Raw genomic sequence first — 20000 nt, 5'->3', positions numbered from 1 at the left:
CATTTTTCACTTTTTAAACGTCTCTCTCTCTCTCTCTCTCTCTCTCTCTCTCTCCCTCTCTATTTGTCCATCTCTGTTTCTCATCTGAGTATTAAACTCGAATCGACGTTGCCTTTTAACGTTTTATTTAACGACGTTGTTTTCTCTCTTTCTCTTTCTTCCTCTCCTCCAAATTTTGTTCTTTTTTTCTTTCCCCCTCTCCTTTTCTTTCTTCTTTTCTTTTCTTTGTTTTTTTCTGTTCTTTTTTTGTTCTTTTGCCTTCCGAACCCATTCTCGATGAAAAATAAAATTCATTGAAATAAAATAGAAACATATTGAATCCACTAACAGGCTCTTTCAACTTATTGAATTATTCACGAGTGAGTATCACTGTTTTCCTTTACGTATGTACGTTTCCTATCCGTATCGATTATCGAATATCGAGAGTTTCGCGTTTAATTATTATCGTGCTTCGTATTCTCTAGTGAAACCTAAAATCGTTTCAATCGAATTAAACGCTACAATGCTTCTTTTTATTTCTTTTACTTTTCTTTTCTTTTCTTTTTTTTTTTGGTTTTCTCTTCTTTCCTTTTTTTTCCTTTTCTCTCTCTCTCTCTCTCTCTCTCTCTCTCTCTTTCTATGAGAATCAACCTACTAAAACTTCCTCAGATTGTCGTGAAAAAACTTTGTCGGATCATTCTTTCCTACCTATCCCATATCTCTCTCTCTCTCTCTCTCTCTCTCTCTCTCTCTCTCTTTTGTGTGTGTGTATGTATGCGTGAGAGAGAGAGAGAGAGAGAGAGAGAGAGAGACAGAGAGATAAAGAAAAAAGAGACACATACGGTCGATTCTTCGTAGACGTTTGAATTATCGCAATTGGCATTTTTCCATGGACCAGGCTAACCTTACACTGTATAAATTATCGGCTTGGAATAAATCTCATGGCACGGTTCAGTGAACGAAGCACATCGCTTGGTTGGCCCGTTCGATTCACGATCCCACCCCACCACCACACTTCACCCAACCCCAATCCCCTATCTTCCACGTTCTATCACCTTCGTTTTTGCTATCGCTTTTTTCTTTTTTTTTTCTTTTTTTTTTTTTTTACAGATAAAAAGAACTTCTCTCAATGGAGACACATAGACGTACACGCACACACACACACACGTATGTATATAATATATGTATATATATATTTGTATAAAAAGAAAATACTTTTTTTTTTTAGAGTCAAAAGAACGTATCGATTTGCAATAGCGATTAATTTTCTTTTTGCTCAAAAAAATTAACGAGTTAATATAAATAACGTTATGAAGCTTAAAATATATCGTCGTATTTTGTTAAAGAAAAAAAAAAAAATTAAAAACGTAATAATAATAATAATAATAATACTATTGATAAAATTCAATGAATGAATGAATGAATGAATGAATGAATGAATGCTTACGTACGAGAGCATACGAGAACGAAGAGTCGAAATAAATCAAAAGGAAGACAAAAAAGGAGACTAAAAAATAACAAAAAAAAGGAAAAAAAAAAAAAAAAAAAAGAAAATTTACGAGATTTAATAGAATTTGATATAGAGAGGAATTTTAGAAAAATATTGGACTTGGTTGTAAATACATATATATCTACGTACGTACGTTCACATATACGTACATAGATACGTACGTACGTAAATATAGATATAGCGTAACATTTTCTAGATATTTTCACGCCGAACGAGCCGCGAGCGCGAGTTTGACCAATAAATTACCGAATAAATATTCAACCTCGAACAATTGACCCGCGCAATTTTAGTGAAATTCTATTTCTGCATGGTTTACCGATATCATCCTGTAGTATGTAGTATACTGTAGGTCTTCTATATAGGGTCTATATATCCCTTGATCGAACGCGAACGATTACACGATAAAAATACAAAATAACGATAGTGAGAGAGAGAGAGAGAGAGAGAGAGAGAGAGAGAGAGAGAGGGTGGGAGGGAGGGAGAGAAAGGGAGAGAGCGTTCCGCGGAAGTATTAATAAAAGTGAGGAGAAAATAAAAAGTTTTTTTTAAAGATTAACAAAAAGATAAGTGAAAAAACAAATGAATGAATGAATGAATAAATAAATAAATAAGTAAGTAAATAAATTTGCGAGAAAAAAAATCTCTGACGGGTAGTTTATAAACGCGTCAAATAGTATCGATAGACTATAATTAGAAAATACGATCATATCTCTCTCTCTCTCTCTCGCTCGCTCTATCACGCTCTTTTTCTATCTCCAATATACTCTTTCATCGTTCCAATACAAAATATCGATAGCGAGAGGAGATCCGTTCTATCGCGGTGTTAATAAACCGAGAAAAAAAAATTTTTTGTAATAAAAAGAGAAAGAAAGAAAAAACAAAGAAAAAGAAAAAAAAAGCGAAAAAGAAAAAAAGAAAAGAAAAAAGAAAAAGATAAAAAAGGGAATTGAGAGAAAAAAATCTCTGACGGGGTGTTTATATACAACGTCAAACGTTATCGATTGACTATAATTAAAAAATAGGATCACCTATCTCTCTCTCTCTCTCTCTCTCTCTCTCTCTCTCTCTCTCTCTCTCTCTATTTTTTTTCATCTACTCTTCCCGTGATATTAATAAATCCAAAAGGAAAGGAAACAAAAAAGAAAAGGATTTTTTTCGAATTAAAAATAACAAAAAAAAAAAAGGAATAAAAGAGAACAAAAGGAATTGCCGGGAGGGGGGGGATGGGGTAAGTGGGGAAAAAATCTCTAACGCGATGTTTATAAACGCGTCAAACGTTATCGATTAACTATAATTAGAAAATAGGATCACCTACGTCCCTCTTTCTCTCTCTCTCTCTCACACACACACATTCTGTTCACCTACTCCTCTTTCATCGTACTATCTCTTCCTCTCTCTATCACGCACACTTTTTATCTTTCACGCGCACGAGTTTTGCTCAAATACGCGTATAATAAAACGAACGAACGAACGAACGAACGAACGAACGAACGAACGAACGAACGAATGAACGGAACGGAACGAACGTAGCACCCGTTATAAATAGCACCATGCAATATCGCTTTTGTCGTCGAGGCAGACGTGCGCATTGCAAAAATGAAGATTGCTTCCGACTCCATTCATTGCCACCGTGATGCACCGGAAGTTGCCCGAGTTTTTTCGTCCCATTGTACGTGAAACTGGTGCAATATAGAGATCGCATACAAACATGCACACGCACACGCACACGCACACATACTCACATATGTATATATTTATATTTATATATACTTAGATACATAGATATATACGTGCTCTTCACTCTCTTTCACTCTCTCTCTCTCTCTCTCTCTCTCTCTCTCTTTCTTTTTATCTTTATCTCTCTGTGTATGTGTATATATATATATATATAATAAAACATACATTTTCGTATATAAATGTACCATCATACATGTAGACGCTCTTTCTATTTATTTCTCTCTCTCTCTCTCTCTCTCTCTCTCTCTCTCTCTTTCTCTTTCTCCATAACTCCTTCTCTTTTTCTCCCTCACGTTTTCTTTCTTTCTTTATCTTTCTCTTGCAAAACATAAAGGCCAGTATCATTCTTCTACACTTTTAATGCTAATACGTATTTCATTTTGATCGTGACATCACTTAAGAAAAGTTAAATTCGAGACGAGGAGTTAGTTCTCTCTCTCTCTCTCTCTCCCTATATATATATATATATATATATATATATATATATATATATACGCGTATATGTATAAATTTTACGTGTAGATACAAATATGTATATATATGTGCGTATGTGTGTTATATGGACAAACGTTACATACGAGAACGCATTAGATATTTAAATTCGCAGAACTAGAGAGCCACTGGAAGAACGAATTTTTTATTCGCAGTTTAACATCAGTGAGTTATACTACTACTACCATTACTATGTAATAGTAATAATACTTTTAAGAGAGAGAGAGAGAGAGAGATAGAGAAAGAGTATGTGTTTGTGTGTGTGTGTGTGTTAGCTACATTTTTTAATATTTATTCTATAGGAATAAAAATTTTTGAATTTCCTTTGGTTATACACTTATTACTCTCTATATTATATTATAATTTATAATATATTTAATTAGAAAAAAAATTATATATATATATATATATATATATATATATATATATATGTATATGTATACACGCAAAAAATATTTCAGTGAAACGTCAATTGATAAGAAATAAAAAATATTCGAAGGTGAACTTTCTGAAGGAATAATAAAAATTGATTTGCGTGTAATATTTCAATCGTAAAAATACTGTTTGTAGTTAGAAATTCAAATAGAAATGAAAAATGATGGAAATAAGATGAAAAGTAAGTAAATGGTAACGGGGTGGGAACGAGGGAAAGTGGATGAAGGAATTAAAAAGAGAGAGATAGAGAGATAGAGAGAAAGATAGGGGGAGAGAGAGAGAGAGAGAGAGAGAGAGAGAAAAGAGGGCAATTCTACGTGACGAAGAAAAAGGTACAAAGGGTTGTACCTTACTTAAAAGGGGGAAAACGTTATCGAGGTAATACGGTTGGATAGAGGAAAGAAAAGAATGGAAAGAAGGGAAAAAGGGAAAAGGGAAAGAGAGAAGTGTTACATTAATGGTACTTTGGCGCGAGCGTGTAATAGCTGATAGTAGTAGTAATATCAGCAACAGGTCGGTGTCTGGACGACGAAAAGCGGGGCACAATCATGAGACCTACGAAATAATCTGATATAAGTTTTCTTTAATAAAATTAATGCTTAAGTTGTCGCAGAGTGATCTTCGATAAATTATATTACGATGTTCGTGTACGAAAAAAAAAAAAGAAAAAAAAAAAAAGAGAAAAAAAAAGAGACGAAGAAAACAAAAGAGAAAAAAATCTCTAACATGAATTTTTTAGAGTTAGATACACGTTATGATTAATTTCGAGTCTCCTTGATAAATCTTATTATTGTCGGTGCCTACAAAAAAAAAAAAAAAAAAAAAAAAAAAAAAGAGAAAAGAAAAGAAAAAGAAATTTTTACAGATAGGTACATTAAATGATTACGTTTCGGATAATAATTTATCTTTGATAAATTTTGATAAAATATATCATAGCGTTTGTCTGTCTGGAAAAAGAAAAGAAAAAAAAAAAAAGAATACAAAATGTTAGAGATAGCTATTTTTAAATTAATCAGTTTCAATGTTAATGAGAAATAGGAGAAAGGAATGAAATGATAAAGAGGAAGTTTGCGCGATGTTTAAAAAAGGGAGATTAGTAAGGAAGGACGAGAAAATGAGAAAAAAAGAAAGACCGACAACAGAAAGGACAAGAAAATGAGAAAAGGAGAGAGAACGAGAGAGAATAAAAAGAAAGACTCGTAGTGTGAAATTTTCTAAGGTAAGGATAGATCGTAAACGATAGTTCGATAAAGTATTTTTTCCCCTCTCTCTCTCTCTCTCTCTCTCTCTCTCTCTCTCTCTCTCTCTCTCTGTCCCTCTTCTTTTACCTCTCTAAGGAGTAACTTTCGCATTGAAAAAGCAACCAAAGTGGAATAGAAAGACGAAAGTAAAGAAAAAGAGAGAAATAGTAGAAGAAGAAGAAAACAAAAAAAAAGGAAACGAAAAATAAATAAATAAATAAATAAAAGAAAAGAAAAGCAGAAGTAGTAACAGAAAAAGCAAAGGTAGAAGGGGGACTTCTTAAAAACAAAAAGTGCATAAAGAATGACGTTACGAGCCATACTATTGGCATAATATTTTGCCTAAGTTGTTTCTCGTCGTGTCGTAGCACGTATTCACTGTCTTTCCCGTTGCTGCATCTTAGATTCTTTTGAAATTGCATTATGTAGTAGTAGTAATAGTACTAACAGTAGTAGTAGTAGTAGTAAATGCATTTGGTAAGTCGAGAACCGGACGAGAGCACATGAACAAGAGTCATTTCTTTTTTCGTTTTCATGCATCGATACTGCATCCTCGTAAATAAATGTTTGCGTTTGAAGATCAGATAATATACTTCTCCATTTTCTTTTCCCTCTCTTTCTATTTTAAATATATAATATTTTCTTATTTAATTAAAACAGTATAATAGTATAGTTTAGTTTAATACCTCGTACGTAAGCAAGAAACATAATTTTTGTAATATTTATTATTAATCTCTCTCTCTCTCTCTCTCTCTCTCTTTTTCTATCTCTATCTCTATCTCTATTACTATTACCCTCTTCTTTTTGTTTATCGTCGATATCGTAGAAAGATGACATTTGATTAAAGTCAATCACATCTTTTCCCCAGCGTCGAAATCGTTTAAATCATTCTCGTACGGATCTGGAATATATTATATGAACCTCTAAAAGATTCAACGATAGTTCCGTCGTAATCGATAAACTTAAATTGATCTAACTTAAAATTTAAACGTATTGCTTTCGAGCTGAAAGTCGATACTGAGCATCGAGCAATAGTAGTAGTAGTAATAGTAGTAGTAATAGTAGTAGTAATAGTAGTAATAGCTGTAGTACCAGGTAACGTAGCATCAATGGCATACAAGTGTCAATAAAGTATCGTTTATATTTTTGCGATTTTCGAGATAGAAATAGAGATAGGGAGAAGGTGAAGGAAGGAATAGTTAAAGAAGGGGGTGGGGGGGGGAAGGGACGGGAAAGAAAAGGGCAAAATAAAAGAACCAATGTGAAAGGAGAATATGTCGATAGAAAAACTACTTCTTTTATATCGTCGAGAAATCTTCAACTTTCTCTTTATTCCCCCTTCATCATGATTTGTCCCTCTGACGAGTTTATGGTTGTCGTCTTATGACTTATCATAAAAAAAAAAAAAAAAAGGAAAAAAAAAGAAAAAAAAGAAAAAAAAGAAAAGAAAAGAAAATATGATATAACCGTGATGTTATGACGAAAGTTCCTGTCTCCTTTGAACGGTTCGAACGATTCACTCGAACTATACTTCTATATACGTTGATAAGAGAAAGTAGTTTTCATCCCTTCCGATATACACGAGGACCTTTTACCCTATACTACTACAACTACCACCACCACTATGATCACCATCACCAACATCATCTCTACTACTACTATTACTATCACTAGTAGTATCACTACTACTGATACTACTGCTGCTATCACTATACCGGAGGAGCTTTTACACTCACACAGCGATCGGACGAAAAGGCAAACTTCTTCTTTTTTTTTTTTTTCTATTCCTCTTCTTCTTCTTCTTCTTCTTCTGCTTCTGCTTCTACTTCTTCGACGTGGAGAAGGCCAATTTCATCGCGAACCATCGACGGAAAAACTTTTACACTCCTCTCTCACTTAACCTTCCCTATACATTCTCTCTCTCTCTCTCTCTCTCTTTCTCTCTCGTTTGCTCTCTCTTTTACTCTTCGAGCTTATATTACACTTATTTCTTTTTTCTTTTTCGCACCGGTCGACGTTTGATCTCATTTCGATCATGCCTCTTTTATACTATGTAGCTGTTTTTACTCTTTTTCGTTATTTCCTAGGAAAATTCGTTTCTATACACACATGTAAATATATATATATATATATATACATACATATACACATACATACATAAATATATATATATATATATATATATATATATGTCATATGACTAGGTAGAGCTAGCTATTCGTCTACTGTCTATCTCTTTTTCCAAAGTAACTACATGTGCACATGTAGTAACGTACTGATAGTTAATTACTGAGTGAAAGATCACCCTGGGAAATCAACGAACGTATTTCTTTCCTTTTCTCTCATAGATGATGAACACGTCAATACATCGACTAGTCTTTTGGTAATAATTCTCTCTCTCTCTCTCTCTCTCTCTCTCTCTCGCTATACATATATATCTGTTTATCTCTCTCTATCTATCTAATGGCCAAGAGAGTGCAAACGTAAATTTTCTTTTTATTTCAGCAATTAGCACTAATCTTCTCTTTCTCTCTCTCTATCTTTCTCTACCTATCTCTATCTCCTTCTCATTTGCATTTTAGAAGTACGAACTATTATCCTTCGTTTATTTTGTTTCTTCTTTTCTGTTAATTGAGGATTTGGAGAGGGGGGAGGGGGTGTTGGTCGGGGGTGAAAGGGGTCGAGTGAATCTTTTTTCTTTCTTTTCTCTTGTTTTTTTCTCCTTTTTTTTTTCTATTTTGTTTTTGTTTTTCTTCATTCAAAGCTACCAACAGAAACAGGAGAAGTTCTCTAGGAAAACCAAGCGAGAGGGAGGAAAGGCTCGTTGTAATTTCCGGCTAACGATGTGTTCCCCGTTTCTATCGTCCTTTCCCAAAGAGGAAGATTTCCTCTGCTACGAAATGCAGAGAGTGAAAGAGTGGGAGAGAGAAAGAAAGAGAGAAAGAGAGAGAGAGAGAGAGAGAGAAAAGAAATGCAATTTCGTACGAGTGTCTCTTGGAATGACAAGCATTGGTCTGTGCGCTTAATCTAGATTAATTTAGTAAAATATGAAGAAATAAAAAAGAGAGATAGAGATAGAGAGAGAGAGAGAGAAAGAGAGAGATAAATGACAAATACATTTGATATCCGTGAATATTCTTTTTCTTTTTCTTTTTCTTTTTTTTTCTTTTTAGTTTAAATTACGAAAAAATTCTCCTTTCGAACGACTGATAATTAGACGCTCATTTCATTTTTTTTTTTTTTTTATTCTTTTATTTTTTCTAAAAGAAACATCCTATTCACGATTCGCTCGTTAAATCGTTATTAATTAAAGGAAAATCGTCGAGCGAGGTATTAGGATAACTATAATGAACAAAGAATAAATATATATATATATATGTGTGTGTGTGTGTGTGTGTGTGTGTGTGATACTACAAACAAAAATTTCTTTTTATCCTTTCCTTCTTTCTTTCTTCGTATTGAGAAAAAAAGAAATTTCCTCTTTTCTAACGACCCCGTAGTAAACAGAATACTTCTCAATATCTAACATTTGCATTGGAATCGTTTGTTAAATTCCAATTAACTCGAAGGAATTAGTAAATTTGATACCGGAAAAAAATATTTTTTCTCTTTCTTCTTTTCCACATTATAAAGAAAAAAAAAGAAAAGAAAAGAAAAGAAGAAAAAGAGAAAGAAAGCTCTCATTTCTAACGACTCATAATTAATAACTTTCTCAATCTTTTCTTTTCGTCTTTTCTTTTCTTTTCTTTTTAATTTTCCTTTTTTTTTTTTTTTTTTTTCGAAAGAGAAACATTCACTCGCGCCAAATAGTTCTGCTCGTATTAATTTCCAATTAATTAAAACGTGGATATAGTCGTTCGGGTTGAGATCGAGACGATTTAATCGCGAATATCTTAAAGCAGTTTAATTCAGTTAACGAGATTTAGCGTTATTGGGATAATTACGGGGTAGGGGACTAAGGGTGCCGATTGCACGGGATGGGAAATTCTCATAAAATAACTAAAATCCGAGCACTTATGAAACGAACTCATAGCTATTTTCATGTTCTCCCGGAGAATATAAAGTTTGCTTAGCTTTAGCCGTGGCACATGGTTTTAGCAATGCCCGTGTGTTAGAACGTCCACCTTTTTTATCTTTTTCCTTTTTTTTCTTTTTTTTTTTTCTTTTTCTTTTTTTCTTTTTTTTTTTGATGAGTTGCTTTTTTTCTCGTCGACGAGAAAGAAAGAAAGAAAGAAAGGAAGAAAGACAGAGAAAAAAAAATTAAAACACCAACGAAAGTTATGAGAAAATTACTCTTAATATTATAATTAACTCCTGTTGTTAAAAATTCTGGAAAGTCTGAAAAGAAAAGAGATTAAAAATAAAAAGATAAAACTTAAAAAAAAAAGAAAAAAAAAAGAAGAAGGAAAAAGAAAATTGTAAAAGGGTGAAATCATTATCGTCAATCGTCTTCTCTATTTCATTTCTCTATTTCATTGAAAATCTAATATCGTCTCCTTCGGATCGAACGTTCAATACCAATAAAATATCCTTTCTCATCGAAGAACCTCGAAATCTGAACACAAAATAATGATCCCTTCTAAGAGCATTCTGGCGGAAATTAAAGGGCGTTCCACGACGTAGCCTCGAGACGTAGGAGAGAGAGAAAGAGAGAGAGATACAGAGTGAGAGAGAATAACCTATAAGTAGAGATAGAGAGAAAGCGTTGTATATATATATATATATATATATATATATATATATATGTGTAGGAAGAGAGAGGGAGGAGGGAGAGAGGAAGGGGATCACAAGGTTTTGAGCTTTTCAGCAAACACACCACTTGCTACCTTCGGGCTAGAGAATCATCTGTTCTTCATATTCAGATGTATCTAGTAGTAAGTACTTTACTCGTTTCAAATCCATCGTCGATTATTTGAAAAAACAAATTTCTTTCATTTTTTTGTCTCTTTTTTTCTTCCCTTTCATTCTTTATTTTTCTTTTTTTTTTCTTTTTTTTTTTTTATTTCCTTTCATTTCTCTTTCCCCTTTTTAACTACTTAATTCCTGTCAAACATTGTTGATATCCGGCGATTAGCAAATCGATCCATTTTATTGATTAAAGTTTTCTAAAGATTTTAGAAGAGGACAAAAAAGAATAAATAAAAGTCATCGAAAGGCTTATTAACGAAAAAAACAAAGGACAAACTGTTATCCATTTAATTTATCCAAAATATTCGTGCTTAGTGACGAATACGTTTTAATTACAAAAACAATTCACTATTGGATTAATGAAAATATTGATCGAGTGAAGAAAAATAAAAGAAAATTATCAATTCTCTTTCAATTTCTCAGTCGATCAATAATACTTATTATAGAATATTACATATGATATAATGTTACATAACAACGTTCGTTTGTATATCCAAATGTAATATTCATCCTTTCATTTCTATTACTAATTAGCTTATTTGTCAAAAGTGAATTTTATCTATCGAATTTATCCGTTCAATTTTTTCATTTTTTCTCTCCGCCCCCCACCTCCTTTCCAATGGTAGTACTTGGTCGTTCGTTTAATCCGCCTTAGCTTTGAATCTTCCTATTCTCTCTCTCTCTCTCTCTCTCTCCTGCTTCTTCTTTTTCTATTCTCGCTTCATCTCTTTCTATCAGTCTTGGTGAACACGATCGCCATTGCGCCAGGTGAATCATGCTCTATAAGAACGTTTAATCCCTCGAGAAGATTGGAAAAATTCAGAGCCGAACGGAATCCAAGTTGGATCTGTGTCTCTCTCTCTCTCTCTCTCTCTCTCTTGCTCAGTCTCATTCTGTCTCACTGTCTCTTTCCGATTCTTTCCTTCTATCTATCTATGTATCTATCTATCTATCTATCTATCTATCTATCTATCTATCTATCTATCTCACTTCCTCGTTTTCTATCTATACCTTCCTCATGCTTTTAGTTCCTAGAACCCTAGGGACTACTTCGACGAATCTGGACACGAAGTCCAAGGATTTTAAAGGTGACGAATTCAGGATTAATCCTCAATCCAAACTGATTCTCATCGATATTCCCTAGCCCATGTTCTCATAATTAATCGTAGGTTCTTTTTTCTTCTTCTTCTTTTTCTTTATTATTGATTTTTCTTTTTTCTTTTCTTTTTGTTTTTTTGTTTTTTTTTTTTTTTTTTGAATGGATGAATGAATGAACGAATTCCAATTACTCGAAGCAATTCTTTTTTTAATAATGATTCATTCATCGAAATCGTGTTAATATATTTCGATCTAATATACAGAGTGGGCTCTTAAAATTTACCTAGACGATTGTTAAACATTGATTATTAAATTTTTCAAAATATTTAAGATAAATTTTTCTTGGCTTTCTTCCTTTTTCTTTTTTTTTTTTCTTTTTTCATATTTCAATGCTACGATACTTTTGTATCATCCAGAAAAATCATTTGTCCAACTTTGTATTATAAAAAAAAAAAAAAAAAAAAAAAAAAAAAAAAGAAAAAGAATTGAAAAAAAAAAAAGTAAATTATAAAGCTTAACTCTAAAATGGTTTCTTTTTTTCGCATACCTTAACAACATCCGACTCTTCGTAGAAAATCCAAAAAGGATTCGTCACATTCTTTCGTCGATCTATTAAATCGCGTTCGTGGCGGCGACTCACGTCGCACGTTGCCTCGTCGCTCGCACGATTTTTCTTCTAACACGAGAGTATCATCGATCTGAAAATGAAAGAATACAAATATATTAGATATATATGTATGTATATGTAAAATAGAAAAAAGCAAAAGAAAAGATATAATATACAGTTCGACTTTAGTATCGACTTTTAATATAAAGTAAGAATACTTTATAAAATAATTAAATCAGATATTATCGAATGGTCGTGTAACGATATAATCAAAATAAAACATTTCAAAATTCTTCGCCAATACGATATAATAAATTTTGATAAGAAGAATCCATGTAACATCGAATTGGAATAAACGAATGCAAAAGTTCGAGTATGAGATTTTGAGAGAAAAAAAAAAAAAAAAAAAATGAAAAAATAAACAAAAAGTACGATCACTTCTTTATTAGATCTTTTTTTATCGAGACCTTTCTTAGATTAATTTTCGTTTCCTTTTATTTTTTTCAGCTCAGAAAGTAATGTCGATGAAATTTAAATATCAAGTAAAAACTTTTGACCAACGAGATGGCAGAAGGGATCGTCGATTTTGTTTACGATTGATCATGGATCAGGTTGAAAAAAAAAAAAAAAAAGAAAAAAAGGAAAAAGAAACGAAATATTCTAAAATCCCTTTGCTTCTCGAAAAACGTCGAACAGAAGAAAAGAAAATTCTTGAAAATGACTTTCGTTGTGAAAACTTCAAAAAATAGAACAAAAAAAAAAAAAAAAAGGAAGAGAAAAGAAAAAAAGGAAGAGGAGAAAAAAGAAAGATTTTAACGGAAGAGAAAGGAAATATAATAGAAAAAAAAAGATCAATTTCAATCATAAAGAATAGAATAAGGAAGAACGAGGATAATTAATACGTACGTCGATCGAACGTTAAAACGTTTTCAGGATCAATCAAGAAGATCAAGCAAGCGAACGATCGATCGATCGATCGAACGATCAATTGGAGAACAAGTACAATTACTGATTAGGATTATCCTAAATTAATTGAGTTAACCGGTGATGTTATCGGCATCGTTGTAATAGTTACTACATGGTACAACCGCTTTCATGTCCAGCCACAATAGAAATGGGGATGGTCCAGAAAACGAGTAACTATATATACACATATATACATATACGTGCACACAAACACACACACACACACATACATACGAGTATATGAAGAAGATAGAGAGAAAGAGAGAGAGAGAGAGAGAGAGAGAGAGAGAGAGAGAAATAGAAAGAGAAAAATCCAATACGTACATACATTCGAAGCGCACTTATTCGTGTGTTTCTTTTTATCCAGGAATATAAACCGATCGAAGATCGGTACCAACGCCATTATTACTCCCACGATAATTCAGTTTGCCTCGGTATATTTCGCTTACACGAGTATTCGATGTGTCTACACGTACTATATACCTACATACGTTAATACGTATCTACGTATTTCTGTGTATATATATATATATATATATATATATATATATATATATATGTATATATATGTATATATATGTGTGTGTGTGTGTATAGGTAAGTACATATATGTCGAAGAGCCGACGGTGGGCCCACAATGCGGTAGCAATTTTCCTGTAATTACATCGGCCAAGATCAGAGTTCCCTTCATTACTGATGCCAAGCACGTCTAGTGGAGCTAGTATGGACCCTTCTCTCTTTACCCTTCACCCCTCGCCACATCTCTCTCTCTCTCTCTCTCTCTCTCTCTCTCTCTCTCTCTCTCTCTCTCTCTCTCTCTCTCTATCTATCTATCTATCTCGCTCCATTCCTCTCCAATAGAGTAACGTCTACACTATCGACAGCAAACTTTCTCTCTCTCTCTCTCTCTCTCTCTCTCTCTCTTGCTCTTTTTCTCTCTATACAATATCCCTTTCGTTTTAACGAAAATGATCCTATCCTAGGTTACTATACCGATAGTCTTTACTTTCTTATTGGTCTCCTCTTTCTCCTTCTTTTCTTCTTTCTTTCTTCTTGCATTTCTCTCTCTCTCTCTCTCTCTCTCTCTCTCCCTGTCTTTCTCTCTCTCTCTCTCTCTCTCTCTCTCTTTCTCTTTCTAATGAAATTGCTGCTGTGCACGTACGTGCTTGCTTTGAACTCGCGCACGTATCGAAATACATTGGTGTTTTGTGTAATAGAACCGATCGAGCTTTCGCGAACTTGAGACTTTTCTCTTTTTTTCTTTTCCTCTCTTTCTCTCTGTCTGTCTATCTGTCTGTCTGTCTGTCTGTCTCTCTCTCTCTCTCTCTCTCTCTCTCTCTCTCTCTCTCTCTCTTTCTCTTACTCATATACGCATATATATATACGCACACACACACACAATCATCCAATTGCGTTTATCAAAGAACAAAAATTTCTACACTAAAAACAATATTTCGATTGGAAACGACGTTACGAATTTTAGGACGAACGAACGAACGAACCATAAAAGTCAGTACGAATTGGTCGAAAAGTTTGTAGATTTTTAAAAATTGAAATATCAATTATATTCTCTGTCTTGTTCTATTATTTTAAAAATCTTTAAAACTTTCACGTTAACCATTTCTTTTCTCTATCGTTTCTTTTATTACATTCAAATCGTAAAAACAACGGAGCCAGGTCAATTTCGAAAGATCGAAGAAATAAAAAGAAAAAAAGAAAGACCAAAGGGAAAAAGAAGAAAAAAAGAGAGAGAGAGAGAGAGAGAGAGAGAGAGAGAGAGAGAAGGAAAAAAGAAAAAAAGGAAAGAAAAGTGTCTGAGAAAAGAAGCAATTCTATTTTTCAAAATTACTTTTGAAATGCAATAACTTTTGATCGTTCGGAATGATATAATGGACGTAAAGAGAGTATTAAGATCGATTTCTCGTTATCATATTGATATCAACAAGAAGAGTTACCAGACGAAAACATTTCTCGTAAAGATAAAAAGTATGTTGTTGCAACGAGATGGTGGAAAGTCTCTTTGTAAATAATATTCTCGGTTAATTCTCGCGGGTCTACGTGCTCGGGAACGTTCTACTCGCATTACCGGATTTAGAAGAGGTCGGAGTTATAAATCCTTAGCTTCTAAGCTTTTTACCACTTTTATTTCCGCTGTTCTACCCACCAACCACCCCCCACTCCCATTGAGCTTGGAACAAATATTTTAAGAAAAAGAATTCGCTCCATGGAATTGACTCTCTCTCTCTCTCTCTCTCTCTCTCCCTCTCTTTGTCTGTCTCTGTGAGAGAAAAAAAAATGTCTCTACTATGCATAAGAAAAAGAAAAGAAAGAGAGAACAAAAATTTATATATAGACAAAGGAATAAAAAGAGAGAGGAGTAAGCCAATTAAATATTAGTTGTATTACAAAAAAAAAAAAAAAAAAAAAAAAAAAGAAAAAAAAATGAAATAAAATAATTTTAATTATTTTATCACAATTTTGTTATAATTATTTGTTGATTAACTTTTTCTTTTCGTAAAAAGAAATATGAAATAAAATAAAATAAAATAAAATTAAATTAAATAAAATGAAATGAAATGAAATGAAATGAAATAAAAAATTAGACTTATGGGTGAAGGTCTCACCAATTTGTTCTTTCTTTCCTTCCTTTTTTTTCTTTCAGATTCTCGGGTCATCCTTGAGAGAGAGAGAGAGAGAAAAAGAGAGAAAGAGAGAGAAAGAGAGAGAGAGAGAGAGAGAGAGAGAAAAGGACAGATAATGCAATGTACGAGCGTAGTAACTGGACGATGTATATATCTCGGACAAGCTGGACGAGAACGAGCGAAAAGATCTGTGTGGAGAAGGACAAGAAATAAATTTATCGCCCTCTACTCGCGAGCTGCCATAAAATTCGGCGCTATACTGTCCAGGGTCTAATGAAAAAGCGACGAAAGAGAAAAGGAGAGAATGAGAGAACGAGATAGATAGATAGAGAGAAAGAGAGAGAAAAAGGGAGAGAGAGAGAGAGAGAGAGAGAAAAGAGAACTCAATGTGCAATGGCAAAGGTGACCGTAGCAATCCGATAGAGTTCTAAACCTTACCACATACGAGAAATCAATTAACTGTATTTCTTCTCTTTCCCCTTACTTCTATCTTCTACTCCAATTACTTCATCTTATATATACATATAAATAAATAAATAAATATATATATATATATATATATATATATTTATTTATTTATTTATTTGTAATAATATAATAATATTTTTCTATTTCTAGTAATAAAAATATTTTTCTTTCTTTTTAATTCCAGTTGGATGGTCAAATTAAATAATTACAGAAAAGTGTAATAATATATAAGCATTGAGAGAGATAATAACGGCGAAGTGTGCTTAATGGAGTATTAATTTTGTTGCTCCTTGTTGTTTGTTTTTTTTTTTTTTTTTATACGTTATTTAAATTCAATTAAAAAATATAAGGCGGGAATATACCTTCCTATTTGTGATAATAAATATATATATATATATATATATATAACAAATGAAGTGAAATGTATTTAATGAAGTATTAATTTTGTTGTTATTTATTTTTAGCTCTTCATATTATTTAAATTCCATTAAAATTGTAAACCATAAATATATTTTCCTGTATATAGTAATATTTAAAAATATATTCTTTTTCTTTTCTTTTTCTTTTTATTTTTCTTTTATAATACAATCGAGTGAATAATCAAATTAAATTGTTACAGAAGAGTTTATATTTTATCTAAAGAGATAATCAGTAAAGTGTTCTTAATAAAGTATTAGTATTGTCATTCCTCTTTTTTTTCCTTTTTCTTTTTTTTTTTTTCTTATCTTGGTCATTTAAATTCCATTAAAATTGTATCGGTTTTATTAATATTTTTTTCTGAATTTTTTTCCCTTTCTTTTCTTTTATTTATTTCTTTTCTTTTTCTTTCTTTCTTTCTTTCTTTCGATCGAACGAATATTCCCGCACGAGAGATCACGCCGAGATAACGTAATATTCTGCATATATATATATATATATATATATATATATATATATAAAACAGAAGATCACAAAAATTAGCCTGGCCATACAGTTTTGGAACTGGATGCAGAATTAAAAAATAAATAAAATATAATTTTCACGAGGTGAGTATAAAAAAAATGAGAGATATAACACGAAACGCGAAAGAGAGAGAAAGAGAGAGAGAGGGGGGGGGTGGGAGTATTAATACATGTAATAACGTGCACATTGTATTCTCGTGGTGGTTTACGAGAGAGAAATAGAGATGAAGAAGGATGAAACGAGAATGATAGAGACAGAGATAGAGAGTGACTGAGAGAGAGAGAGAAAGAGAGAGAGAGAGAGAGAGAGAGAGAGAGAGTGAGAGAAAGAGAAAGATGGAGCTCACAAGTTGGGTTGGATCGTAATCAGCCGTGCAAATTACGTGGCATTTTTACTTTGCCTCGGGGCTATAACGACGATGGAGGTGCACGCGATGCTATGAAACTAAAGCCACGAGTATGAAATGTTGTTTTCTTTCTCGCGTTCTATTATTCTCTCTCATACGTGAAAAATGCTTCGACCTCATCTCTTTCTATATATACGCACACATACATATATATATATATATGCAAGCACGTATATAATAATTAGACGTAACTTCGACGCGGAAAATTTCGTTTTCATTTTCACTTTTATTATATATATATAATAAAAGTGATATATATATATATATATGTGTATAACCCGCCTTTTTGTGGTCGCACGCGATCAATTTGAAAATAGTAACTAGAAATGAAACACTATATGGTTATTATTTTTCATCTCGATCGAAGAGCACACAAACTTTTTCTTTCATTTTTTGGGCATTTTTTTTTCTTTTTTTTTTTTTTTTTTTTCAATAAAATTGTTTGAATTAGAACACGACGTAACGATAAAATATTTTCTGTCATATCATTTATATATATATATATATATATATATATATATACATTTATTTTGTACATAATTTTATATCATTATTCGATTCACGTGTATGATATTCACAAAATTTCAAGAAGCAGAGTCATAACAGATAACATTGTCTCTTGCTGTACTTATCTTTTACCATATATATATATATATATATATATATATATATATATATATATATATATATGTGTGTGTGTGTGTGTGTGTATGTATATACATAACGTGCAAGATAGAGAGAAAAAGATATACATAATATATAAATACTTCTGATTACATACGTTTAGAGAAAAGAGAAAATGGACTTTATGTAATAAGGATTGAATTCGTAGTAACAAAAGCGAGCGTTTTCGCTGACTGCGCTTATCGCAGGAATCGGTCGAATCGGCACGTTAGATAGGTAGGGGAACAAAAAAAAAAAAAAAAAAAAAAAGGAAAGTGCATCGGGATTGCAACACGAGATAGTGCAGTAGCTACTCCTCGCTATTTCGCTTGTTACTTTCCTTTTCGATTCTAGATTGAACACGATAGAGAACACCGACGTAGAACGTCGTTTTGTTTTGAATTATAGGAAAATGGTATGAATTGGCATAGAAATATCTTTCTTTTTTTTCTTTCTTTCTTCTCTTGCCTTAAATCTACGATATTTTCTAGCGTTATCAAGGAAAATTCAAAGATCGATAAGGGATTAACATAAATTTCTAGTGAAATTTTTATTGTTGAAGTATTGAGATGAATACTCTATAATAACGAAGTAGAAGATGAAGAAGTAATAGAATGGAAAATATTATCATAAATTTGTAACTGAATATTTATTATTGAAATATTGAGATAAATTTATAATCACGAATGTAGACGAAGAAGACAAAAAAAAGAAAAAAGAAAACAAAGATAAAGACAAAGAAGAAGAAGAAGAAGAAGTATAATAATAAGAAGAATAAGATGTATATATTAAAAATGTATAAATCTAAAATGACATTCTCCCCCTCTCTCTCTCTCTCTCTATCTATTTATCTATATATCTATCTCTAGTAAGAATAAAAGCTTTCTCTTCTAAAGGACTCTTGGGGAAAAGTTTAGTGTTATCGAAAAAGGTACGGCGAAAGGAGGAAGAAGAGAATCAAAGATCAAAGTAAGATATTCGACAGATTTCTGAGCATTATTTTCTCAACTGCTCAGAGTGACTTCTCTCTCTCTCTCTCTCTCTCTCTCTCTCTCTCTCCCTCTCTCTTGCTTGCAAACGTTTCGAACCATTTAACCTGGAGAGCATTTACCGCATCTGCAATTACTCTGAGAGCTTCGCGCCATGTCGGCCACGTTGAAAATCGTTGTTGTAGGACCCAACTGTAAAATCAGGAATCAAGCTTGAAGGAATGTAGAGAGAAAGAGAGAGAGAGAGAGAGGGGGAGAGAGAGAGAGAGAGAGAGAGGGAGAGAGAGAGAGAGTGATAGGGTGGAAAATGAATGGGAAGGATAAGTGAGGAAGGAGAAGAGGGGATTTACTGACAATGAACGAGTGGTTCTAATCTTTGATGATCGTAAAGGTGACGTGAGAAAGAGAGAGAGAGAGAGAGAGAGAGAGAAGGAGTAAGAGAACTAGTGTGGTCATGATGTGGTAGTGGTGGGATTGATGGTAGGGATATCTTTTCATAACCTAACGAAGGAAAAACTTTCGACGGTGGGGTAAATTAATGATCGAATCTTTTCAAATATGACCGAGGGTACTGATTTAGTTCGAGATAGAGAAAGGCTTTGACGTTAATCATAACGTGGGAGAAAATATTATAGCCGACGTAAGAAAGCTCCAAACGGAAATTCGTAATAATCGATCGGAGAAGCTTTTGAATGTCGGTCGATCGCTTTTCTGTATTAACAGGAAAGAAAATAGAGAGAGAGAGAGAGAGAGAGAGGGGGAAAAAGGAGAATTTTTTTTCTCACGCTCTAAGATAGGCCTCTTCTCCGGTGACCGTAATTAATGTCGGAACGATTTAAGACACTCGTCGAACACGAAAAGATAGTGCGAATATTATGAAACTTTTTACGATAATAATAATCGTAGTTTTAAGGAAA

General features: G+C 32.7%; 1 protein-coding gene across 5 annotated transcripts in view; it reads right to left on the bottom strand.

Moving 5' to 3' along the window:
- Positions 1-20000, bottom strand: part of LOC124427322 (GATA zinc finger domain-containing protein 15-like) — a 267307-nt gene that overhangs the window by 92999 nt on the left and 154308 nt on the right. For 4 of the 5 annotated variants that reach the window (XM_046970096.1, XM_046970095.1, XM_046970098.1 and 1 more), the window contains one exon: positions 11948-12098. The gene's annotated coding sequence lies outside the window, so the exon portion shown is untranslated. Of the gene's footprint in view, positions 1-2854; positions 2900-11947; positions 12099-20000 lie in introns of those variants that run through there. The other variant, XM_046970101.1, reaches the window with a different exon arrangement.

This window comes from Vespa crabro, chromosome 10 (genome assembly GCF_910589235.1).
Source record: "Vespa crabro chromosome 10, iyVesCrab1.2, whole genome shotgun sequence".
NCBI classification, from domain to species: Eukaryota; Metazoa; Arthropoda; class Insecta; order Hymenoptera; family Vespidae; genus Vespa; species Vespa crabro.
This window is presented reverse-complemented; position numbering and strand designations above follow the sequence as displayed.